This window comes from Euprymna scolopes, chromosome 15 (genome assembly GCF_053919585.1).
Source record: "Euprymna scolopes isolate OS-2025 chromosome 15, ASM5391958v1, whole genome shotgun sequence".
Taxonomy (NCBI): Eukaryota; Metazoa; Mollusca; class Cephalopoda; order Sepiida; family Sepiolidae; genus Euprymna; species Euprymna scolopes.
Window position 1 is genome coordinate 76,074,799 of NC_136496.1, and position 24,226 is coordinate 76,099,024.

Sequence of the window (24,226 nt, forward strand, 5' to 3'; positions counted from 1 at the left end):
ATAAAATGAAAAAATAGAAATAAAAAAAATGAATTGTTGAATTACACTAAACAAAAGAGAAATAAATGAAAACTATTGAACAAAAAAATTCAAATTCTTTTAATTTTTCGAACTACTATTCTCATCTTGAGTGTCATTTTCACAACGTTTCGGTTGATGTAACTTCAAACCTTCTTCAGGTGTAAATTGTCGGACTCAGGAATGTTTCTGTCGAACTCGTGAATCTGGACGGAATTTCAAACAAAACCCTTTATTTACTTCACAGGGGAAGCATTCTCTCGTTCCGTCAGCCATGACTGGATAGAGTTTCTAAGTAATTCGCAATTGTATTTTTCGGCCGTCCACACTGAGAATATAACCTTCAACCAATATGAGAATATTACTTTTGCAATTGACTTTGTCCAATTACTCTAGGACCTCTATCCAGTTATGTCTTAGAGCATGCTAACCCCGTGAAGTAAATAAAGGGTTCCGTTCGAAATTCCACCCAGATTCCTGAGTCCGACAGAAACATTTCCGAGTTCGACAAGATGCACCTGAGGAAGGTCAGAAGCTACATGGAGGGAAACGTTGTGAAAATCACACTCAAGATGAGAACAGTAGTTCGAAAAATCCAAATAATACGAATAACCAATCCTCATCTCAAAAATTCAGTAATTTTGTAAGAAATTCGGTAAGAATTCAATTCAGTAATTTTGTAAGAAAAGATTAAAAGAGAGAATGTAAAATTTTAAAGAAGGAACTTTATTCTTTAATACTAAATTGTAGAATGAAAAACAAAAACATTCGTTAATAAAAAGATCGAAAGTGGAAAATAAATGAAGGCAGTAACTGAACGCAGGAATAAAAATGATTGAATGAAAAACAAATATAGAAAAATCGAAGAAAAGAACAAAAAAACGTTATAAAGAACGAAATAAAGACCAAAATAAACAAAGAACAAATTCATCTACGACAAGCACATAAATAACAAACATATAACGTATAACATATAACATATAACATACAACATATAAATAACAAACATATAACGTATAACATATAACATATAACATATAAATAACAAACATATAACATATAACATATAACATACAACATATAAATAACAAACATATGACGTATAACATATAACATATAACATATAAATAACAAACATATAACATATAACATACAAGCATATAAATAACAAACATATAACGTATAACATATAACATATAACATACAAGCACACAAATAACAAACATATAACATATAACATATAAATAACAAATATATAACATGCAACATATAACATATAACATATAAATAACAAACATAACATATAACATATAAATAACAAACATATAACATATAACATATAAATAACCAACATATAACATATAAATAACAAACATATAACGTATAACATATAACATATAACATACAACATATAAATAACAAACATATAACATATAACATATAAATAACAAACATATAATATACAACATATAACATATAACATATAAATAACAAACATATAACATATAACAGAATTAAATAATATAAATAAAAACTAAATCAATACCTAAAGTATACAGGAATAGCAAAAATAGAAAATAACTTATTCCAATTACGCACGTGTTAAAATTAAGTCAGATATTAACTCGACGAATTGACAAAAAGACACATCTTAGCCAAACACAACAAAAGAAAGAGGTGGAAAGTGACAGTCGGCTGGGCCTTAGTTTTCGAGAATCTCGGACATTGGGTAATGAAAATATTAATCCATGCAAAGGAAACATCAACTAATCTAATTGGTTAGTTCGCTAACGTGTGTAACGTTCGCTAACGTGTGTAACGTTCGCTAACATGCGCGTGTGTATATATAAAGAAACAGTCAGAAATATATGTGAACTTAGTCTGAGAATTCACTGTGGTATTAAACGCAGATGTCTCTGTACCTAATTTACTTTAAATATATTCTCATACATTTATATATATATATATATATATATATATATATATATATATAATATACTCTTATAATTATGTTGTATTTTTTGTGTATTGATATTCATATTAAACCCCTTTTTTATATTTATTTAAAAAGAAAATACAACTTTGTTATATATGGGTCGTAGAATTGTGTTCATCTGCAAAAGATCTGGCTAATTTGCATATTCTTTTAAACATTCATTTTCTTTTGGATAAATAGTATATATATATATATATATATATATATATATATATATATATATATATATATATATATATATATATCATGCTGGAATGAAAGTATATAAAATTTTGTTTTCAGTATGAAAATAAATTTGTGAAACTATACCTACTGTACGCATTATTTCTATTGTGAATCATCAACCGGACATGAATATGTCCTTGTTAAAATATATTGAAAAATGGGTCGGCGATATGAGACAATTGTATGCTTGATGTATTCTTATTGTCAAATTGCTGGTTTCATATGCTTAAATTTCATATGTTTAAATTTCATATGCTTAAATTTCATATGTTTAAATTTCATATGCTTAAATTTCATATGCTTAAATTTCATATGCTTAAATTTCATATGCTTAAATTTCATATGCTTAAATTTCATGTTTAAATTTCATATGCTTAAATTTCATATGCTTAAATTTCATATGCTTAATTTCATGTTTAAATTTCATGTTTAAATTTCATATGCTTAAATTTCATATGCTTAAATTTCATATGCTTAAATCCGTGCTCATTTTTTAATTAAATACTAATTCTTATTAACCTTTATTAATGCTTAACTGTGCATCTCAATTATACCATATTACTTATTTCGCTCCACCTTATCATTGTTAAAGATTTCGTGTTTGCGTGTTTCTATTTATTTATTACTTATTTATTACGTATTTATTAAACGTTCCTGCTGCTATTCTTTTGTACTTTTAATTTTAAGATTCTTTTTGCGTTAGGGTACTTTTAAAGTCTGTGTGGTCTTACATCTGTGTGTGTGTGTTCTATTCTTACACAGTTTCTTGCCTTGAAGGGTCTCGACATGTATGCGCAAATATATAATGTGTACATACCTGCTTGCCTTGTCCTGCGGATGACATCTTCTTGTCGCTTGCTCCATCTCATGGGGAGTGGTCACTGCTGCAGATGCATCGATAACACGAGATGGATTGAAGCTTCAATTTGTTTTATTAAAAAGGCAAGCCTATGTCTCGAACACATGGTTGGCGGAGGAGAGACCCTAATGTCACGTCTGCTTCATCTGCAGTCCAAAACCAACTCTAGCCCACGTGGTCACCAACCGGAAACCTACGACCTCAATTCCCTTTACCCCTAATTTCCGATGCATCTAACCAGGTTGACAAAAGGTGACTTGAGTTTGACGAGTGTCAAATCTAACCTTCTGTGACCTCACTAAACTCGCTGATGGGAATCGAAAATATACTTACATAACTTACTATTTCTCCAAACTACCTAGATAGCATTTAAGCAAGGATTCCCAATACTACATCATATCAAAGGCTCATACTAAATTTAAATCAGATCGATCCAGTAATTTCCGAAAAACTTCTAGAGCACATTTGATATGGTGATGACTAATCCCTACTACTTCCTATTAATCTCTAACTGGGCAACAAAAATGATACCATAACAAAGTCCACTGTATTTTATCATAACCCATGGCCATACAAAATTTCACCCAGATCAATACAGTAGTTCCCGAGAAATGGTGGAACCGAGAGACAAAGAGGAATATATATATATATATATATATATATATATATATATATATATATCATAATTCACATGGTTCGTAGCTTTTCCCTAACATGAAATGAGTTTCTAACCTCTCAATGGATAGAAAAATGTCGTAGAAAACGAAAGAAAATTTTTTTAAAAATGTCCACTTTATCCTTGACTTTTTAAAAGTGTGTTTTAAAACTATTCCGAGTGACAATTTTCCTTCAATCCTTTTCGCGGCGTTTGAGCTTTTTGCTTGTTAAAATCCAATACAATTTCAACTTCTTGCTCACTTGTTACCAAATAACTAGCGAATACTGTAAAAATTGTCGTCTATATAATTCATAGTTCGTACTTTTACAAAATCCGTGCCATAGTAAAACACCTTGACAATTGGGTTTTTCTATAATCAAACGACAACTTCTTGAATCAACAAAGTTTTGTTTACATTACAGTTATAATATGACAAGCGAGAGAGAGTTCGGATCCGTATGGGGTATTGTGTGGCATCAACGGAAGAAGTGTGTCGGCTCTTCTTCCGCTCTTCTGTTTGACTGACTGACTACCGTTTTTTTACTTATATTTACATTGCCCCACATTCTTTGATCGGAATCTAGTTGTTCACTCATTTGGACCTTCAATTTGAAATTTCGAATGTTTATTTTTCTACGTTTTAGCATTTCTAGTTTAGTTAAAACATTTTCTCTCATTGTTTCATGATCTCGATTCTTCTATCAGCTTGTAGGATTGGCGTCAACGCCAGCAATCCGATTTGCATCTGTTTTTTTCCCGGATCCGATATTCCGGCGTTGGTCGTCACCTATGCAACAATCCCACCATCCGAGTTCTATTTTCGTCAACGTTGTGCGACAAACGTTTGAAGAAAAATTTTGGATCGAATAAATCTGGGTACCTTGTCTAATGTTGTTGATCTTAGGTTTGGAATCATTGCTTTCAGTGTTTTGCAACACTGGTGTGAGTAATGTTCTGAAAATTCCTTAACGCCTGTGTTATGAGATGTACGTTTCAAATCCTCGTCAGGAGCACGTGGCTGTGAAAGCCCGGTAATAATCAACACAAGCACAGCATATTGTTATTAACAAAAGTTTTCTAACTAGTGATAGAGCGATGTAAATATTTTTCTCGATTCCACCACAATTACAGATTCTGTTCTTTATTTTTAATTTCGTAATATAGAGGTGTTCTTTTTTTCAGACTATCCTCTTCCCGAAAAAAAAATATGTGATATGAACATATGTTTGTGCAAACGCGTACAAATACACTTCTGGAGAGTTAGATCTATAGATTTTAATTTTACTGATAGTCTAAAAATCAATAAATAGTTATCATTTTACGAGCCATAGAAAATTGAGTTTTAAACAAAAATAAAAATCCTGTGTACAAATGTCGAGCAGTGTGAGAAGTGACGTCACGACGAGGAAGAATAAAAGAAGATATAAAAAGAAGAACGTGTGCGTATATCGAGCATCACGTTTGAGAGCATCACGATCACGTTAGATAGATGATCACGGTCACGTTAGCAACATGGATGAAGTCACGCGTGTCCGAAGAATGAAATATCAATAATAGTCTTTTCTTAAAACCTGAAACGGCGAGTTGAATTTCTTTCTTCTTCCTTGTGCTTGTCACCTTTGCGACGGAGCCTACAACGTGTTGAATCCCGGGTGTCTCCATGATAATTCGTGTGTAAACGTGTACTACGTGTGGTTTCAAACGAAAAGCTTATGCCAATAAACCTAAAACTCTATAAGAATTGAAGGGGAGCATAAAACGCGGAGAAATAAAATCGTAATTGAGTGACTCTGAAATCTGTCATGAAAAATGTTTTGAAAACGAACTTGTGGATCTGAAAATGGAAATCATTTAAAAGGGGTTATTTTTTTATAGATAAATTCTCTTTCATTTTTGTTCTTTTCTTCCAACAAGACTTCATTGTCTTCGTCCAATCATGTGAAATTACATTATGGTGTTGTCGTATAATGGTGTTCTGTGTAACGTGGAAGGGTGTATATATGATGTGTTTATTAACGTGTGTATATCTATTTGATCGTCTTGATATAAATGCGCCCATTGATCGTCTAGTAATTGCTTGAACAGGACATATAACAATTATAACATTAAAGAACAAATAACAATCTCCGAGTTTTCACCTCCGTCAATATGAAAACATACATGGTCTATCATAGGTTGATTTAATTTGACGGATCCGTTGCATGTGAAGATTTGTACGACCTGACGCTTTGGTGGTATTTACAGCAGCTTTATTCCAGATGTTCCCCCCTCCCCCATCAGAAAGCCGCAATGTTGGCCATGAACTTTTACTATCGACATTTCCCTTACTGGGAGCCATTACAGTCCACAACTGTTTTTCTTCCTCTGACTACCGACCGCGCCTGCTAATTTGACTCCCAACTCTTGACTAACTGATATGTGTATTTTTAAACTATCTCGTTACGTCATTTTGTTTATATTCTAACTTTATTTTTTCCATCAAGTTAATGTTTTTGTTTGTGCTAGTTATGCAAACTAACACTCCTTTCTATTAAAACATCTTTACATAAATAATTATATTTGTAAATATTTATTTCGCTATGGTAACATTCTTTCTGACATTCCATTGTGTACAAATATTAATAACGATCATCATTATAATAATCGTCTACCACCACACCTTTCAGCGTTGCTTGATCAATAGTATCATAAAAAATAAACAATCTATTCAAGTTTTTTTTTTAAATTCAAAGTGACCTCTTTGGCCACCCTGTATACATATAAAAAAAGAACAGCTCCAGCCAACAGCCACCAAAAAATGTTGAAATACGTTACAAATAATAAACGATTTCTGACTTATAATAGGTAATACGTTTTATTAGACTCAATGCGCGTGCATGATCGTCAGTAATATGTATGTGCTTGGTAAACTATTGAATTCATGAATTATGGAAAGTGTGTTCTAGGAAACACGGTAACGTGGCTATATTTTGTTTGCTTATTTTTTTTATTTATTTTTTTTTTTTGCAAAATTTTTTATTCAAAGGAATGTGCAGCATAAACCTTACTATATATCTTGCCAAAAACGAAAAAAAAATTAAAAATTAAGATTAATGATATATTTATTACTTGATTATATTATTATTGTTGTTGTTGTTGTTTAATTTATGTTCATTAAATTTTATGTATCGATTTTCAGTATTTACTTCAACAATGCTCAATAAATGAGTAAAGGTTTGGAGTAAGTTATGAAAATATATATGACTATTAAGCTTAATTGCCACATATAATTTCATAACATACCATATATATATATATATATATATATATATATTAGAAGGCCGTCTGGCGTTGCCCTTTGTGAAATGCGCATAAATATAATAGTTTAATTCATGTGACATGTGTATGCGAGTCGTGTGTTTTTCTAAACAGTTCATTTTTTGTAAGTAAAAAAAAAATACTCGAGCTGAAATCGAAACCAAAACCTAAATACAGCAAGTTAATTATGATACCTAGTAGGCCAGTATGACACAATCTTTAAAAAATGTTTTCAACCCCACTTATGCTTAACAGAAGGAATCTGTAATGAGAACGATTCACGCATGCGCATTCGTGATACGGTTAGCAAAAAACATAAACATCTGATGATCTGCACGTACCAAATTTTCAATTATTCCCTTTTCCGGATGACAACCGATTAAAAAGTTTTCCACATGTCTGAATGCCCTTTATACCAAATTTCAAATCTGTAGATATAAAATTCGTTGAGTACATAGGTTGAGAAGTGTTCTCACACATATTCTAACTTTTATAGATATACTAGCAAATGAGCCCGGCGTTGCCCCGTATACAACGTAATGTTAGTTTTTTTTTTTAAGTGAAGCAAAAAAAAACGGAAAGAAACTAGGGCATGTGAGTATTATATTTATTTTTTCTTAACAGTTCACTTTTTATAAGTAAAGAAATACTCCGACTGAAATCGAAACCAAAACCTACGGACAGTGAGTCAAGTACGATAATTATTAGACCAGCCTGACACGATTTTCAAAGTTGTTTTCAAACTACGTATTCTTAACATTAGTAATTTGTAATGTAATGTGAATTATTCACGCATGCGTATTAGTGAAACAGCAAATATAAAAATCCGATGGCTCCCACGCACCAGTTTTTAAACTTTGACCGCTTAGCAGCCCATTTTTTTTTCGGATAAAAACGAGTTACAAACTTTCCCACGTGCCTAAATATCTTATATACCAAATTTCAAGTCTATGGATCAAAAATTCGTTGAGTATATAGGTTGAGAAGTGTCCTCACACACACACATTCTCACTATTATAGATATATAGATAGATATAAGTATTTATTTGTAATATTCACTATATCTCTAAGACGAAATAACACTATATAAAAGTGTAAGACGTCTAGATCTACAAACAAGACTATATCGAATGTGAGTGTTTCGCCATGTGGGAGCCAAAGATTCTGATGTACGTGAAGCAACGAACTGTCGGCCAACATTTTCTGTTCATTCTTTCATCTTATGCTTACAATCTTCAGATGTGCACACACATACACGCACATACACACACATACATTCACATAAACATATACACACATACATACACATACAGAAAGGGAGATCGAAAGGGTAAAAGCCTTTTTGTTTGTTTTTGTATGCTTTATTTACATGAAGAGTTCACTCATTTTCCTAAAATCTATATATTTGAAAGAAACCAATCTTATTTCAGATTAAATATCACATCTTTATTTACACCACAGGAGTCAAAGGTCGACTGCAATGCGGAGAAACGCGGCTCCGAAATTGCGTGTTCGTCGACTTTTGTTGTTAGTGGTGCTTTTTACATTAAGACCACCGTTGTTTTTAGTATCATCAACCACCCATCCACTCTGTATGTGGTCGCAGTACTCTTCGCGCAAAGGTTGAACTAAGCGACAAAGATTTCACGCGCCAGTAAACAACAGAAAATACGACATATCGACGACATCCAAGAATAAACCGGAATAATTTTTTTTTTTTGTTTTTTAATACAAAAATTTTTATGGGAACAAATATTAAAAACAAACATGTTGATTCAATCCGGAATGCTTCACACGGTTTTAAATTGGGTAAAAGCATTGTAAAAGAACGAAACTCACCAAATAATTTACACAATATTTTATTTTTAAAAAAAATTATCAAAAAAAAAAGAAACCCACTAAATACTTTTTGCACAATTTTTACTTGTGTACTAATATTATCAACATAGAAACACACTAAATATTTTACACAGTTTTAAAATGTGTAAAAATATTGTAAAAGAACGAAACTCACCAAATAATTTACACAATATTTTATTTTAAAAGCATTATAAAAAACGAAATACACCAAGTATTTTATGCAGTTTCAAATTTTGTAAAACATACTATCATAAAATGAAATCTACCAAATATTTTAGACAATTTTAAATTTTACAAAGAATATTAACAAAAATAATATGCCATATATTTTAAACAACTTTCAGTTGTGTTAAATCATTATAAAAAAACAAATCAAATATTTTCAGTTTCAAATTGTGCGTACATATTATCAAAGAAGAATACTCCAAATATTTTTAAAAGTTTAAATTGTATTAAAAAAATTGTCAAAACAACGCATCAAATATTTTATACAGTTTTAAATTGTGTTAAAACATTATAAAAAAAATAATACACCAATTATATCATGCAGTTTCAATTTTTGTAAAACACACTATCATAAATGAAATCTACCAAATATTTTAGATAATTTTAAAGTTTATAAAAATAATTAATAAAAAACATATGTCATTTGTTTTTAAACAACTTTCAGTTGTGTAAAATAAGTATAAAAAAAACAAATCAAATATTTTCAGTTTCAAATTGTGTGTAAATATTATCAAAGAAGAACACTCCAAATATTTTTAAAAGTTTAAATTGTATAAAAAAAATTATCAAAACAATACATTAAATACTTTTATACAGTTTTGAATTGTGTACAAACATTATCAACATTAAAAATACTTCGAATATTTTTATAGTTTTAAATTTTCGTAAATAATATATTATTTAAAGTGAAACCCAAAAAATATTTTACGTAGTTTTGTAAATAAAACTATCAAAAAATCATTTAAATATTTTATTACGCAGTTTATATTAGGTAAAGACATTATCCAAAACGCACCCCACCGAATATTTTCACGCGGTCTTAAATTCTGTATAAACATTATCAAAAAAACGAAAGACACAAAAAATTTTTGACAAAGTTTTGAATTGTGTAAAAACATTATGAAAACAGAAACCCACTAAATATATTATACTCTTTTGAATGGTTAAAAGCATTATCAAAAACGAAACGCAGAAGACAGGGGCAGTAATATTAAAACGAGCGACCTTTGTGCTTTAGAATTTATTATATATTTTTATTTATTTATAGTCACACCATTCTCAATACATTTTTACCAGAAATTCAGTGACACTTATCTGCTTTTGACGCCTATCCATAGCAGAGATTGCTTTCTTGGCATTTCACCGCCAATATATGCGACATATAGATAAAACTTTCGCATAATGAATGCATAAGTTCAGTCAAAAACAAGAAAGCATTACTTTAGGAACATACCTCATACTTTTATCTGAAAGAAAATATTTGTATGATGTAAAACATATTTTCAGATATACTATAATTAACAAGATTGTGAGGCAAACTTTCCTGCCAATTCTTACCGAATGCCTTTGAGATATCAGGGGATATTGTTCTGAAAGGGAAGCCTCCGTTGATAAATGTACTGATTCTGTGTGATTTTTTGCGACACGTGTGTAGAGGTAGGTTGTAAGTTAAAAAAAAATTTTAAAGTTAAAGGGAAAATATTAAACAATATCTTAACTCCTCCAACTAATCTGTTTAAAATATAGCTGCTTCCACTGCATGAACTTTTACTCACCCCCTTCTCCAGTAACAATGTAATAGCAATATCCCGTAATCACTTTGAGGAGTGTAATTTCTCAGTAGACATAACATTTACATACTAACACAGTAACATTAAGTACCCACGCGGGGTCTCAGAAATACCTGGATTAGGAGCCAGGCGCGGGGCAAACCCTCTCGGTGCTGATGGACCGGTAGATCTTCCCAGGTCATCCGTCTAGGAGAAGGAAAACTCTGAAGCTAAACCTAAGGGAAGGTAGGCCCCTCAAGTCTTGGATGACATCCTTTCTAGAGCTAGTGACTCGAACAAATTACTGGTCTGCAAACCTAAACTGCTTAAGGAGTAGATAAGCACTGTCTATCGCCCGGCTTCCATACTCCTTCTTTGCCTATTAGCCAGGCGTAGAGGTCGAAGCACAGGGATTCGACAGAAACACTCAGTGGTCGATCTTGTTTCCTGACTAGGGCAATGAACGCCGTTTTCACCCTCTCCCGGCACATCCCATCCCCCTCTAAACTGGGCACTTGGGAGTGCTTGAACACCAAAATGCCAGTACAAGTAGATTGGGCTGACCATCGTCTGATGGGTTGAGGGTACCGGATTGACAGTTCCTGGCTGCTATTCCCGACTGGTAGTACAGGTGCCCTAACTCTTTGGTAGCGCTTAGAGCTGCTCCTCTATCAACAGTTGAATAATATCAGGATGTTTGTAGTGCCATGTCGCGCATGGAAAGGGACCCTGCACTCATCCCCGGTGGGCTTTCCTGAGGCCACAGTCCTAGTAGATGGAGAGTCAACTGATGGTCTACTTGTGTTGCATGCCTGGTGTTCTGCATAAACACTTTCTCAGCACCCCTTAACTAAACTGAAACTCTTTAAGAAAATGACCGTACGATCTAAAATTACGCTTAAACCAGGGCAAAACTACAAAGAAAATCAAATTGCTTCCTCCCTTGAGGCTTGCATTTACGAACATCCGTGGGATTAGAACTAATTTAAATGATGTTGAAGCATTTCTCCTAACAAATACCCCGGATATTTTAGCACTAAGTGAGACTAACCTACACTCCTCCATCCCCATCTAACTCCTTTAACATGCTCGGATATTTCCTACTCTGCCGTAAGGACTCTGACAGACATATGCACGGGCTTGGAGTCTATATTCGAAACACCCTCCCCTTGACGAGAAAAACAAAACAAGAATCGGACGATCAAGCCTTTATGTGCTTTAGACTTAACATGCAACATAATATTAGTTACTTTTATTTTCTCTATCACTCTCCCTCGACCCAGGACTGTACCTTAATAAACAAAGTCTCTGACAGCATAGATATAGCACTTTCCCTCGACACTAGCGCACAAGTTCATGTATTTGGAGACTTTAATGTCCATCACAACAACTGGTTTGAATTTACTACTTACACAAACGCAGCTGGTGGCACAACACATAGCTTCTCTATAACTCATTCCCTATCACAGATGGTTACGTTTCCAACCCGTTTCCCTGACCAGCAAGAACAACAATCATCACTTTTACATCTGTTTCTGGCCACAGTTCCCGATGAGTGTGTTACGAACGCCCACAGCCCACTTGTGAATGCTGATCATGTATTGATAATAGTTGAAATCGCCCTAAACTCTAGAGCCAAAATAAAAGAGCCATTGCTAAAAAAAATTAGATATTATAAAAAGGTTGACTGGGAAGCCATCAGGGATCTCATCAGAGACACCACATGTGCAAATGAGACCACTGAATGGTTTAAAACAGCAATTGAAGCACATGTTCCGACGCGGAAATTTTATACTAAGTCCCACTCTCCTCAATCAATGGTTTACTTCCACATGTGCAGCTGCCATTGCGCAAAGGCAGCACGCGTACCGCAGATTTAACCGACATAAATCCAATTAAAACAGACAGAAGTATATAGAAGTAACTGTAAGAAAGAAATAGCGACTGCTAAGAGAGAATTTACTGAAACCACAAAAAAACGCATCGAAGCACAGGAATTAGGAACCCGTCACTTCTGGAAAATCTACAACAGTGTAGTAAATAATGGGCAATCAACAATTCCCCCACTATCCAACAATCATGAGCTTGTTTGCGCAACAACTGAGAAGGCTAACATGCTTGCCAGTCGGTTTGCCTCCAACTCCACACTGGACCCTGATAATCACCCTTTCCCGGACTTTCCTTTGCGGACAGATGCCACAATAACGATTTGAAAATCACCTCTTCTCAGGTACATGCTATCATAAAAAATCTTGACACTTCGAAAGCATGTGGTCCTGATCTCCTGCTAAAGTAGCTTCAATCCTCTCCAAACTTTACAACAAATGCCGTAATGAATCTTGCTTTCCTTCCTGCTGGAAAACTGCTTCTGAGGCACCAGTTTTCAAGAATTCTGGCAAAAGATCTGACCCAGTAAATTACCACCCCATTAGCCTCCTCCCACTTTTTGCCAAAATATTTTAGTCCATAATCAACCAAGCTCAAATCCATCACCTTACAAATGCTAAACTACTGACCGACCAACAATATGGATTCATGCAAGCCCGTTCCACAGCAGACATTCTAACTGTAATCTCCGAGCGCATATACCATTCAGTTGACAAAGCAGGGGAGGGTAGAGCGGTAGCTCTAGATATACCTAAGGCTTTTGACAGGGTATGGCATGAAGCTCTTCTCAGGAAAATCAGATCATACGGTATCACTGGAAGAATACTTAACATAATTAAATCCTTCTTAGATAAAAGAAAAATCCAGGTTCTCCTCGATGGTCGTACATCTAAACAATATGATATAAATGCGGGAGTGCCTCAGAGGTCTATCCTTGGACCTCTATTATTCCTAATATTCATAAATTACCTCCCTGACAAAATTGTCTGTGAGATGGGTATATATGCTGATGACACCAGTCTCTATAACAGACACGACAGGAAAACAAATGAACACATATCTAAAGAAATGGCAGAAACACTAGAGGATGACCTCCAATCTGTAGTTGAATGGGGACAAAAATGGATGGTCACATCCAATGCTACCAAGACTAAACTTGTTTCCCTCAATAACTACAACAAAGTTTCTCTACCACCAATAGCAATGGCCAAAGACTCTTTATCTGAAAGCACATCTTTTAAACTCTTCGGCCTAACGTTCACAGGAAACTTGAGTTGGAACAATTACATTAAGAGCATTGCCAGGACCGCCCTAAAGTATCCTGTACCTCTATAAGGCCACCATTCGCCCATGTACGGAGTACTGTTGTCATATTTGGGTTGGTGCATCTGTTACTAGTCTCTCACTCCTAGATAAGGTTCAAAAGAGATTTGCCAACCTGATAGGTCCTAAACTGTCATCCACGCTTCAGCCTCTGTCCCATCGACGTAATGTAGCATCTCTCTGCATGTTCTTCAAGTACTTTAACGGTGAATGTTCCGACGAACTGCAAGCACTTGTACCCCCTCGACGTAAATACCCCCGGCAGACCCGACAAGCAGCAAAATCCCACCCCTTCACAGTTGAGATCCCTAGATGTAAGAGAGCCTTCTACTACAGTAGTTTCTTCCCCAGAATCGCTAGACTTTGGAATTCCCTTCCAGGTTCCTGCTTCCGTAACTGTACTGATATGCAGAAGTTCAAGTGTAACGTGAACCGACATCTTGCTGCTCAACTCCCCACCTAGTACTCCTGTAGCGTGTGTCCCTAATAGTAGTCCCCTACATCAAAGTGGTAATGTGCCTTGTTTGGGGTGAAAATGTAATTAAATATATATATATATATATATATGTATATATATATATATATATATATATATGACAATTAAACTATACAGAAACTTCAACGTTTCATTACGTAAAGAATCGTCAGGCTAAAAGGCATGGGAGTTGTGTTACCAGGTGTTTTATATATGCATGTGGGTTTTAGTTCAGCTATCAAGCCAATTAGTTTCATTTTTATTCTCTTATACGGATTAATGTTTCCACTAGCCATAGGCAAGGCTTTTTCACAACAACGGTTCATCCGAGTTTTCTTTTTTTCTTCTTTTGTTTTGTTTCGTATAAGGGTGACTAATTTTTCAAGTAAGGACTGAAAAAAATCGTCAGAAATCACAGGAGTGCTACTAAAAGCAGTAAGTATTGTTAAAATATGGTTACAGTTATATATTTTATATTTATATTCAAATCATTTTTTAACTTAACGGGGTTAAATTACATTTATTTGCAAGGAAAACACGTTAAAATAAATTAAAACAATAAAATATTGCTGACCTTGTGCATGCTTTGAATAGCAGCAGTGACTTAAGACAGGGTGGGCATGAAATAAGTAAGCAGATACATTTTTTAAACCGGAAGTCAGAAACCGGATGGGCGGTTTTAACTCCCAAGCAAGCTGATCTGATTTGTATAATTACATATGTGCGTGAGCGTGTGTGCCTATAGATAGATAGATAGACAGACAGACAGATAAAACAGCAGATATATGTTTGTGTCAGTCTGTAAAACTATGTATCAATGTCTAACCGATAAACTCGTGAACTACTGATTATACACCACTGAAATAATTATCATACACCTTGGATGGTTTATAATGAATAAAATATTTGGGTGAATGATTAGCGCGTACAGACGTCGAAAAATTCAAACGCAAAATGTTCATTTAAACTTGCCGACATATTCTTACTTCGCATGCCCGAATTCAATTCAATTCTTCAAATGGTAAAATAAAAGTGTAAAATATTACATTCTTTTTACTTATCTTTCGATAGCTACATCGGTAGGATATGCGGCTTGGGCGCTAAATGTTTTGGTTTTGATTCTAGTTGTTAACATTCAAGCCATTTTTTAACACATGAACTCACTACTATATTGTTGGTACAATATAATATTCAATAGGCTCTGTAATAATCATTGCAAAATTTGCAAGAATTAAAATATATTTAAGCGTATTTTATGACCCGGCAAGCCCCCCCCCACCTGCTAGTGTATATATATATATATATATATATACATATATATATATATATATATATATATATATATATATATATATACTATCTGGCAGCCCGGCGTTGCCCAGTCTTACAATACGCTTAAACATGAGATTTTAATTCATGCAGATTGCGTGTGCATTATTATAGAATCAATCCTCTATTTATCGTTATATATTACGAGGAATAATTTGCTTGGTGGACTAATTCACAAAAACTAAAAAAAATAATATTAAAACTGATAATGTTGTTCATCAAAATCCGTATGTGCTTGTTTCACGTCAGCTGATATTTGGGTTTGACGATAAATGCCTTGGAAAAGTCACTTCTGATTAATGTTTAGTTATAAAATATGCAAACGAAGAAATGATTTGCGGCGATTTTAAATGGTTCTGTTTTTATCGTAAATTGAACTCATTAATAATAAAATGAAATTAAAATAAAATGGTGAAAAACACTCGGGCTTGAACAGGTGATCATTCGATGTGTAGTTTAATGCTCTACCACTAAGGTATATCTCCAGATAAATTCCTGCACAAAACATATTTAAGAACACTGCCAGACATATAAATTAGCCTTGTGTGAAATAAGCCAACGATAGACTCAGCCGTTTCAGAACATCACACACACGCAAAGTGACTTTTATGTAATAGTATATATATATATATATATATATATATATATATACATATATATATATATGTATTCTTATAATATATACCAATCCTTATTTAAGAAAATCAATGTAATTACAGAGCAATATAGAGAATAAGAACAAAAAGTTATATTTCAAAATTCATGATGTTAACCATCTTATAATTATTCCTTTAATTCAGTTGACATTTACAATTCTTGACAGTATCTGTTTCGTAGCGCAAAATCAATCATTTAATTATTATATCAATCAGTAAATATGTTATGCCCTTAACTCATCAGAAACAACGGCAACAATTAATTCGTCAAAAGGTATTTACAGCTTCTCTTCCAATTTTCGGATTTTTATCATGTCAAAACGCACTTTATTTCCTTTTGACGGATTGACTGCTGCTATTTCTTCTGATGAGTTGAGAGCAAAATCGATTCACTAATTGATATAATAATTAAATGATTGATTTGGAGCTACGAAACAGATACTGTCAATAAATGTAATGTCAACTGAATTAAATGAATAAATTATGATCTTCGTAATATAGTTTTTTAACATTTTTTTTACATCGGCGTCACCACTTATCAAGGCCGATCGGCCACTCAAGGATAAGGGTTACAGAGTGTAGAGTAGTCAAAAGGACAATATAGTAATCAATAGTAATGGAAGTTAGGCAAATTTGTTAACTTAAGTGGAACGGCTCATCAGAAACTTGTTCACGTTGGACTTGAAGACAACCATATTATAGACAGCTGGAAAGCAGGAAAACGAAAGACAATTCCACAGGCGTGCAGTTCTAAGAAAGAAGCTTTGATCATGGAATCTATGTTTAGGTTTAGGCACAGATAAAAAGTGGGGAAAATTATTGATAATGTTTTCAGCTAGTCTAGTGTTTCTTGTGAAAGTTTGGCGAGGAGGGACCATAGATTGAAGCTCAGTCGAACACTTTCCATGAAAATAACGATAAAGCAGAGACAAACTCGCAACATCTCTTCTGTGAGATAGAGGTTGCAGCGAAGAGAAAATGACATCTCCCACCAGGCCACGAAGTCTATTTTGAACTCTATCAAGGCAGGACAAGTCTTTTCTAGCAGCTCCTGCCATTATGCGGTAACAGTATTCCATCCTTGGACGTATCTGGCTCTTATCTAGATAGAGAATAGCATCAGCAGTGAGAAATCTACTGGATCGATAGAAGGATCCGACCATTTTTCCAGCAGCCTTGGCAACAGATTTGATGTACGTATTCCATTTAAGATCAGGAGTAATGGTCAAGCCCAGAAGCCTGTCAAAACTTGAGGCCTCCACAAGACGAGAGCCATTCATTTTAATTGATGCCAGATGGGGATCAGAACGTTGATGATGTAAAGATAGAAGCTTGGTTTTAGATGCATTAAAAGTAACCAGCCACTCCTTACCCCATTGTACAACGTGATCAAGATCAGAGGAGAGAGAATCGGAGAGAACTTGGTCGCTTACTGTCTTAGATGTGCTACCATAGATGGTAGTGTCGTCAGCAAAAATGTCTACGAATGATGTAAGGATGTGATTTGGAAGATCATTAATGTAGATCAGGAATAGAGTTGGGCCCAGGATGGACCCCTGAGGGACTCCAGCATTTATACTGTGAGCTTCTGATTTTTGCCCATCAACTACTACTCTTATGAACCTATCAGAGAGAAATGATTTAATAATTGAGAAGACATTTCCAACTATACCATAGCTAGAGATCTTGTGAAGTAGAACTTTATGCCATACCCTATCAAAGACTTTTTATATGTCAAGAGCAATTGCCCTAGAAATGTTGCCTCTGTCGAGAGATTCGCTAATCCTATGAGATATAACTGTAAGCACATCTGCTGTAGATCTAGCAGAACGGAAACCATATTGTGTGTCACTAAGAAGGTTATTTTTGCTGAGATGGTTGATTACTTCTGTATTTAACAGATTCCAGCAACTTACTCATGACGCACAGGAAACGTATGGCCTGTACGGAGAGGGGGATGAACGATCACCCGAATTCTTAAATACTGATGAGATTTTCCAGGGTGATGGGAAGCAATTCTCCTTAAGACAACGTTTAAACAGTTTTGTAAGTATGGGTGGTAGTTCTGGTTGAAGTTTTTTGAGTACTATAATTGGAATACCGTCAGGGCCGGTTGCTTTACTGGAATCAAGGTTTTTGATTCGCTTGGCAACATCACATACAGATATTTGTATATCACATAGTGTGTTTTCTGATACAGGAGGAAATATTGGGGGTTGGCGGCCTTAGTCGCAAAGGGTACAATTGGCTGCAAAGTTCTTGGCAAAGAGTTTGGCTTTGTCTGATGCTGACGAGATTAACTCAGGTCCATTAATGATAGTTGGGATAGAGCATACGCTTCTGTTCAGGATTCTGTTTGCAATTTGCCAAAACTGGTGGGAACCAAGCCGCTGCTCAGCTATTTTGGACTTGACGGATTGAGCATACAACTCTCTTGTGTTCTTTATTACTTTCTTACAATGGTTGCTGACAGTCCTGAAAGCGGCTTTAGTTTCCATACATCTATTACGTTGGAAGCAGTGGAAAAGTGATTTCTGTGCGCAATAGCAGCAGCACATTCTGGAAAAAACCATGGCTGGCTGTTAGGTTTTTGCTGGAACTTTTTCGAGGGTATGAAATTGTCTATACCTACAATTAACCATTCTGTCAGGTCTGATACTATAGACGACACATCCTTTTTAAACATGGAACGCAGAGGAAGATCCGATATAAATGTACGGAAACTATCCCAGTCAGCCATAGAGAGGTACGTCTGAGGACTTATTACATTTCATTTTTATCTTAATTGATACAAATGAGTGGTCGGAAGATCCAAGAGGAGACAGAACGGAAACTGAACATAGTTCAGGGCAAGTTGTGAGAAAAAGGTCTAGGAGACTTGCATACTGGCTGTCATTGTCGGGCACACGGGTGGGTTCCTGAACAATCTGAGTGAGGTCATAAGCAATGGAGAAATCATGACAGAATCTCCCCTCATCATCGGTCTTGTTTGAGTGGGTCAACCATTCCACATTGTGAACATTGAAGTCTCCACATACGTGAATGTTAGCTGAAGGATATGCTGATAGAACTTGGTCAATTTTCTCAGATATGCTTTTAAAGATAGTAACTCCGCTGTTATGGGGGCGATAGAGAGTAAATATAAATACCGTAGTGTGAGCTAGTGCTACTCGGAAGCACATATAGGGTAAGTTAGGATCTTCTCTGGAGATGTCCCTACCACATGGAAAGACATCTTTTATATAGGCACATATTCCATGCCCATGGCGATCTTGGGGTCAGATTTGGAAGTTAAGTTAAAGTATCCTTTAATTACGAACTCATTTAGGGAAATAATCTGTCCAATTCCAGTTTCGCTTAAAAATAAAAGGTCTGGTTTAGTCTCCTGTAATTGGGCTTCAACCTCTGGAAGGTTAGAACGTAGACCCCTGATGTTGGAGAAGGAGACATAGTAGTTGGAAGTTGGAGATGCGGGTTTAATCGTGTATTTTTCATTGAAACTTGTCATGATGGAATTTTGGAATTTGTGGACTAGGTCGTCAGACTTGCTTAGAGCAGGACAGAGAGGGGAAACAAAGAGAGAAAAGTAACGAAGAATTTTTTTTTGTAACACATTTTTTGTAGTCACTATATTCATATACAGTAAAACTCCTTTAATTTGAACTTCCTCTGAAGTTGGACTTCCTCTCATTTGGACTTCTTCTAAACCTGGACTTTCTCTAAACTTGAACTGTTTCGTCATTGAAATTATATTAGCATATTTGATGCGGAGTTGCAGTAAAACTGTTTACATGGTTTAGTCAGATATTGCGCAGAAATGTTTATATTGGTACTATGTAATTAATGTAGATTAGCTATTGGTAATTAATTTACACTAATTTAAATTTTTATATTTAAAATAGTGTAAAACAACCCATCACAATGTCTTGCAACTGGTCTAGAGAAAATTCTTGAAATCAATCGGTTACCGACCAACCACGCTTTCCTTAACTCACTTAATGCAAATGATGTTGAAATGTGGGGGCAACAAGATGAGGAAACTACTGATCAATATCCTGAAGGCAGTAATGATGATGAAAATAGCGACAGTTCCCATTCTCTTATCCCTAATGTAAATAACCAAGAACACTCTGATGAAGCAATATCATGGGATGATGCAGAAAAGTCTATGGAGACGGTTATAAAATTTCTAGGAAAAGGTCCTTACTTTAGTGACAACTATGTTTTGCAAGCAATGTCACTCCGAAGAGATATAATCATGAAGAAGTTACAGAACCAAGAAATTGCAGATTTTCGTGATAGCTTATGGAATACAATGGCAGCGCCCGAGAGCTCAATCGATGAAAATAGAAACTACAATGAGACTCATTCAATGAATAACTAAAAAAACTGTATTTTACATAAATGTATGATTTCTGTAGATGATAACTTAGATAATAAATGCCTAACAAGTAAGAGTAGATTTAATTTATTTTCAATGTTTTTGTTCCTAGTAATAATATTTAACAATTCTTACTTGCAATATATCGTAAACTCAACTTAATATATACTTGAAGTATCATATAGAAATGAATTTCATTTACTATTTCTTAATTCTTAGAAAATTAAAATTAACTGCAGTATATTATTTTTATCACGAAACTTGAACAGCATCCTCTAATTTGAACGAAGCGGATGTTCAAATCATAGGAGTTATACTGTATATATATATATATACATATATATATATATATATATATATATATATATATATATATAACGAAGCGGATGTTCAAATCATAGGAGTTATACTGTATATATATATATATATATATATATATATATATATATATATATACAGTATAACTCCTATAATTTGAACATCCGCTTCGTTATATATATATATATATATATATATATATATATATATATATATATATATATACAGTATAACTCCTATAATTTGAACATCCGCTTCGTTATATATATATATATATATATATATATATATATATATATATATATATATATACAGTATAACTCCTATAATTTGAACATCCGCTTCGTTATATATATATATATATATATATATATATATATATATATATATATATGGGAGGGGGTATGTGTGTGTGTCCATTTCTCTTTATTATAGAGTGGAGAATCTATACTGTCGTCGTCTTTTTTCTCATGAGAATAAACTCATGCTAACATTAAATCCTTCTTTAGATATTCCCACATTCGCAATTCTCAACTCACCCAAAGACTTAATCCGGAGATAAACATTTAATCAAGCTGATGGAATAAGTTTGTTTGTTTTTTTATTTCATGGTAGAAACATTTTATAAAAAAAAACAAATCAGCAAAGATCGAATATTAGAATTGCTTTCCTTTAGAAAAAAAAAAAAAAAGAAAACATTTGTTTTAGTTTTACTGTGAATCTCAACTTCCATTTTAATCGGGTTAGTAAGTACTTTCAGGACCAACGGAAATTCTACGGAATGAGAAATACATTGAATCCACAAATATGTTTTTTTATGGGCTGATATTTTTTTTTTTTGAATGGTGAAAAAATATTTTTGGACAGAAAAATAAAACGAATAACACACAGCAAATATGAGTTTAGTAACATTTCTTTGAAAATAGTGTTCATTCTATTTTAAATATAGAACTGGCTCAAATAAGATAAATTAATAAGTACTAATAAATGCTTAGAAAGTAATATTGTGCTACATAGTTCAATATAAATAATAAAATCACCTTGTAAGAGGCAATCTTTAATTTATGCCTTCAGTCCAGTACATGGTAAAAAAAATTCTTTTTTTGCGCTGTTTCTTTTTATATTTTATTTTTTAACGCAACGTTTTGCTGACTTCCTTTTTCCAGTAAAGAGCAACTGTTCCTTTTTTCACAGCAGTACAACAATAATCATATATTATTATTATTATTAGTAGTAGTAGTAGTAGTATAGTAAATGAAGGGAGGTCACTCTCACATTCTAGTCTAGGATTGTCAGATTGACCTTTTCAAAGTCAAATTTCGCAGTTTTAGCCCTGTTTGAAACAGTTAAGCCTTCAAACAGTTGCACTTAGCTTTTTCAAAGCGTAACGGCACATACTAAGTAATGGACAAGCAGAATCATTCAAACACTACCGTGTTTGAATATATGGTTAAGTGGCAGTTTTAGTCATTTAGAACTGCTTTAAAGTTTCACCGCTCACTCATTTTTCGACCAAATTTCAAAGATTATTACAGTTTATACTATATCGTCAAAAAATTATTCTTTTCAATTTTCCTTCAGTAAAACAAACGTTATGATGAATTTACTGGTGTTCAAAATCGTTAAAAAACGTAAGGAATTGAGCGACGTTTTTATCACTGGTTTTCATAGTAACCACGTCGTTTCAGCGACTACTGTTGCTACTAATCCTCGCGAAAAGAGAAGTAACAAGTGAAACAGAGAGAATGAAAGAAAGAAGGGGAAATAATTGGGTGATTATATTGAAAACAGACGAGTACCGTACATTGTTATTACATATGTGCATGTTGTTTACGGGGGCAAAACAATAAGACTGAAATTAAACAAAGAACAAGTGAATTTACTAGAAGCCTGGAAAAAACATGGATTACAATAGAAAAACGCGAGCATGAAAAGTAATATGGTTAAGCTTAAACATGGAAAAGTAAATGATTAGTTGTTAAAACTGGAAAAGAAAAGGACAAAATATTCTAATAAACAATATAATAAATTTATAACTTAAAATATTACAGCATTAAGAATATTTTTTAATTCAATTTATGATATTATATAATCAATTCTTAATGCTGCAATATTTTAAGTTATAAATTTATCATATTTTACTAGAATAGCTTGTCCTTTTCTTTTCCAGTTTTAAGAACTAGTCCTTTACTTTTCCATGTTTAAGCTTAACCATATTACTTTCCATGCTCGCATTTTTCTATTGTAATATTGCATAGATCACACAAATATTTTTCATTCAATAATTCAGTAATACTTAATTTCTAGACTTTTTATGCCGTTATAAACGAGCAGAAGTTATGGACCGTTGGTTTTGAATTGCTGCTTGATGCCAAATTGATGGTTGAATATAGTTACATTTGTGCCCATTTTTGCATCAAATACTAATCCTATTAATCCCGAACTATATATCGAACGAATACTATAATACTTAATTTGCTGCACCTGACCATAACAACGGTACGTACAAAATTTTAACTAGATCAACCGAATAATTTTCGAGAAAATTCCTAGAGTGAAAATATTGAGTTGACTAATCCCTATTTATCCCTAACTGAGCAACAAGCGTATACCATAAGTAGTTTGTTGCACTTAAGGTTCATACGATATTTTAGCAAGATCAACCAGTAGTTTCCGAGAAAAGCTAAACAGACAAGCAAACAGGCTAAGTAAAATAACATATGGAATATTAAATACATTGGTAAATGTTTGAAAAAAAATTAGTATGGTTTAATAATAATAATAGATTTGTCTTATCATTCTGAATAAATGATGCTTTATCTGAATCGCTCGAGTTCCTGTTTTAAAATAGAAGTGTATTACTTACGCCTGAGAGTATCCTGTACCTATATAAGGTCACTATTCGCCCATGTATGGAGTATTGTTATCACATTTGGGCTGGTGCATCTGCTGCTTGTCTCTCACTTCTGGCAGGGTTCAAAAGAGAGTCGCCAACTTGATAGGTCCTGAACTGTCATCTAGGCTTCAGCCTCGGTCCCATCGACGAGATGTTGCATCCCTCTGCCTGTTCTACAAATGCTTTAATGGTGAATGCTCTGGCGAACTGTAAGCACTTGTACCTCCTCGACGTAACTATCTCCCGACAAACCCGAGAAGCAACTAAGTCCCA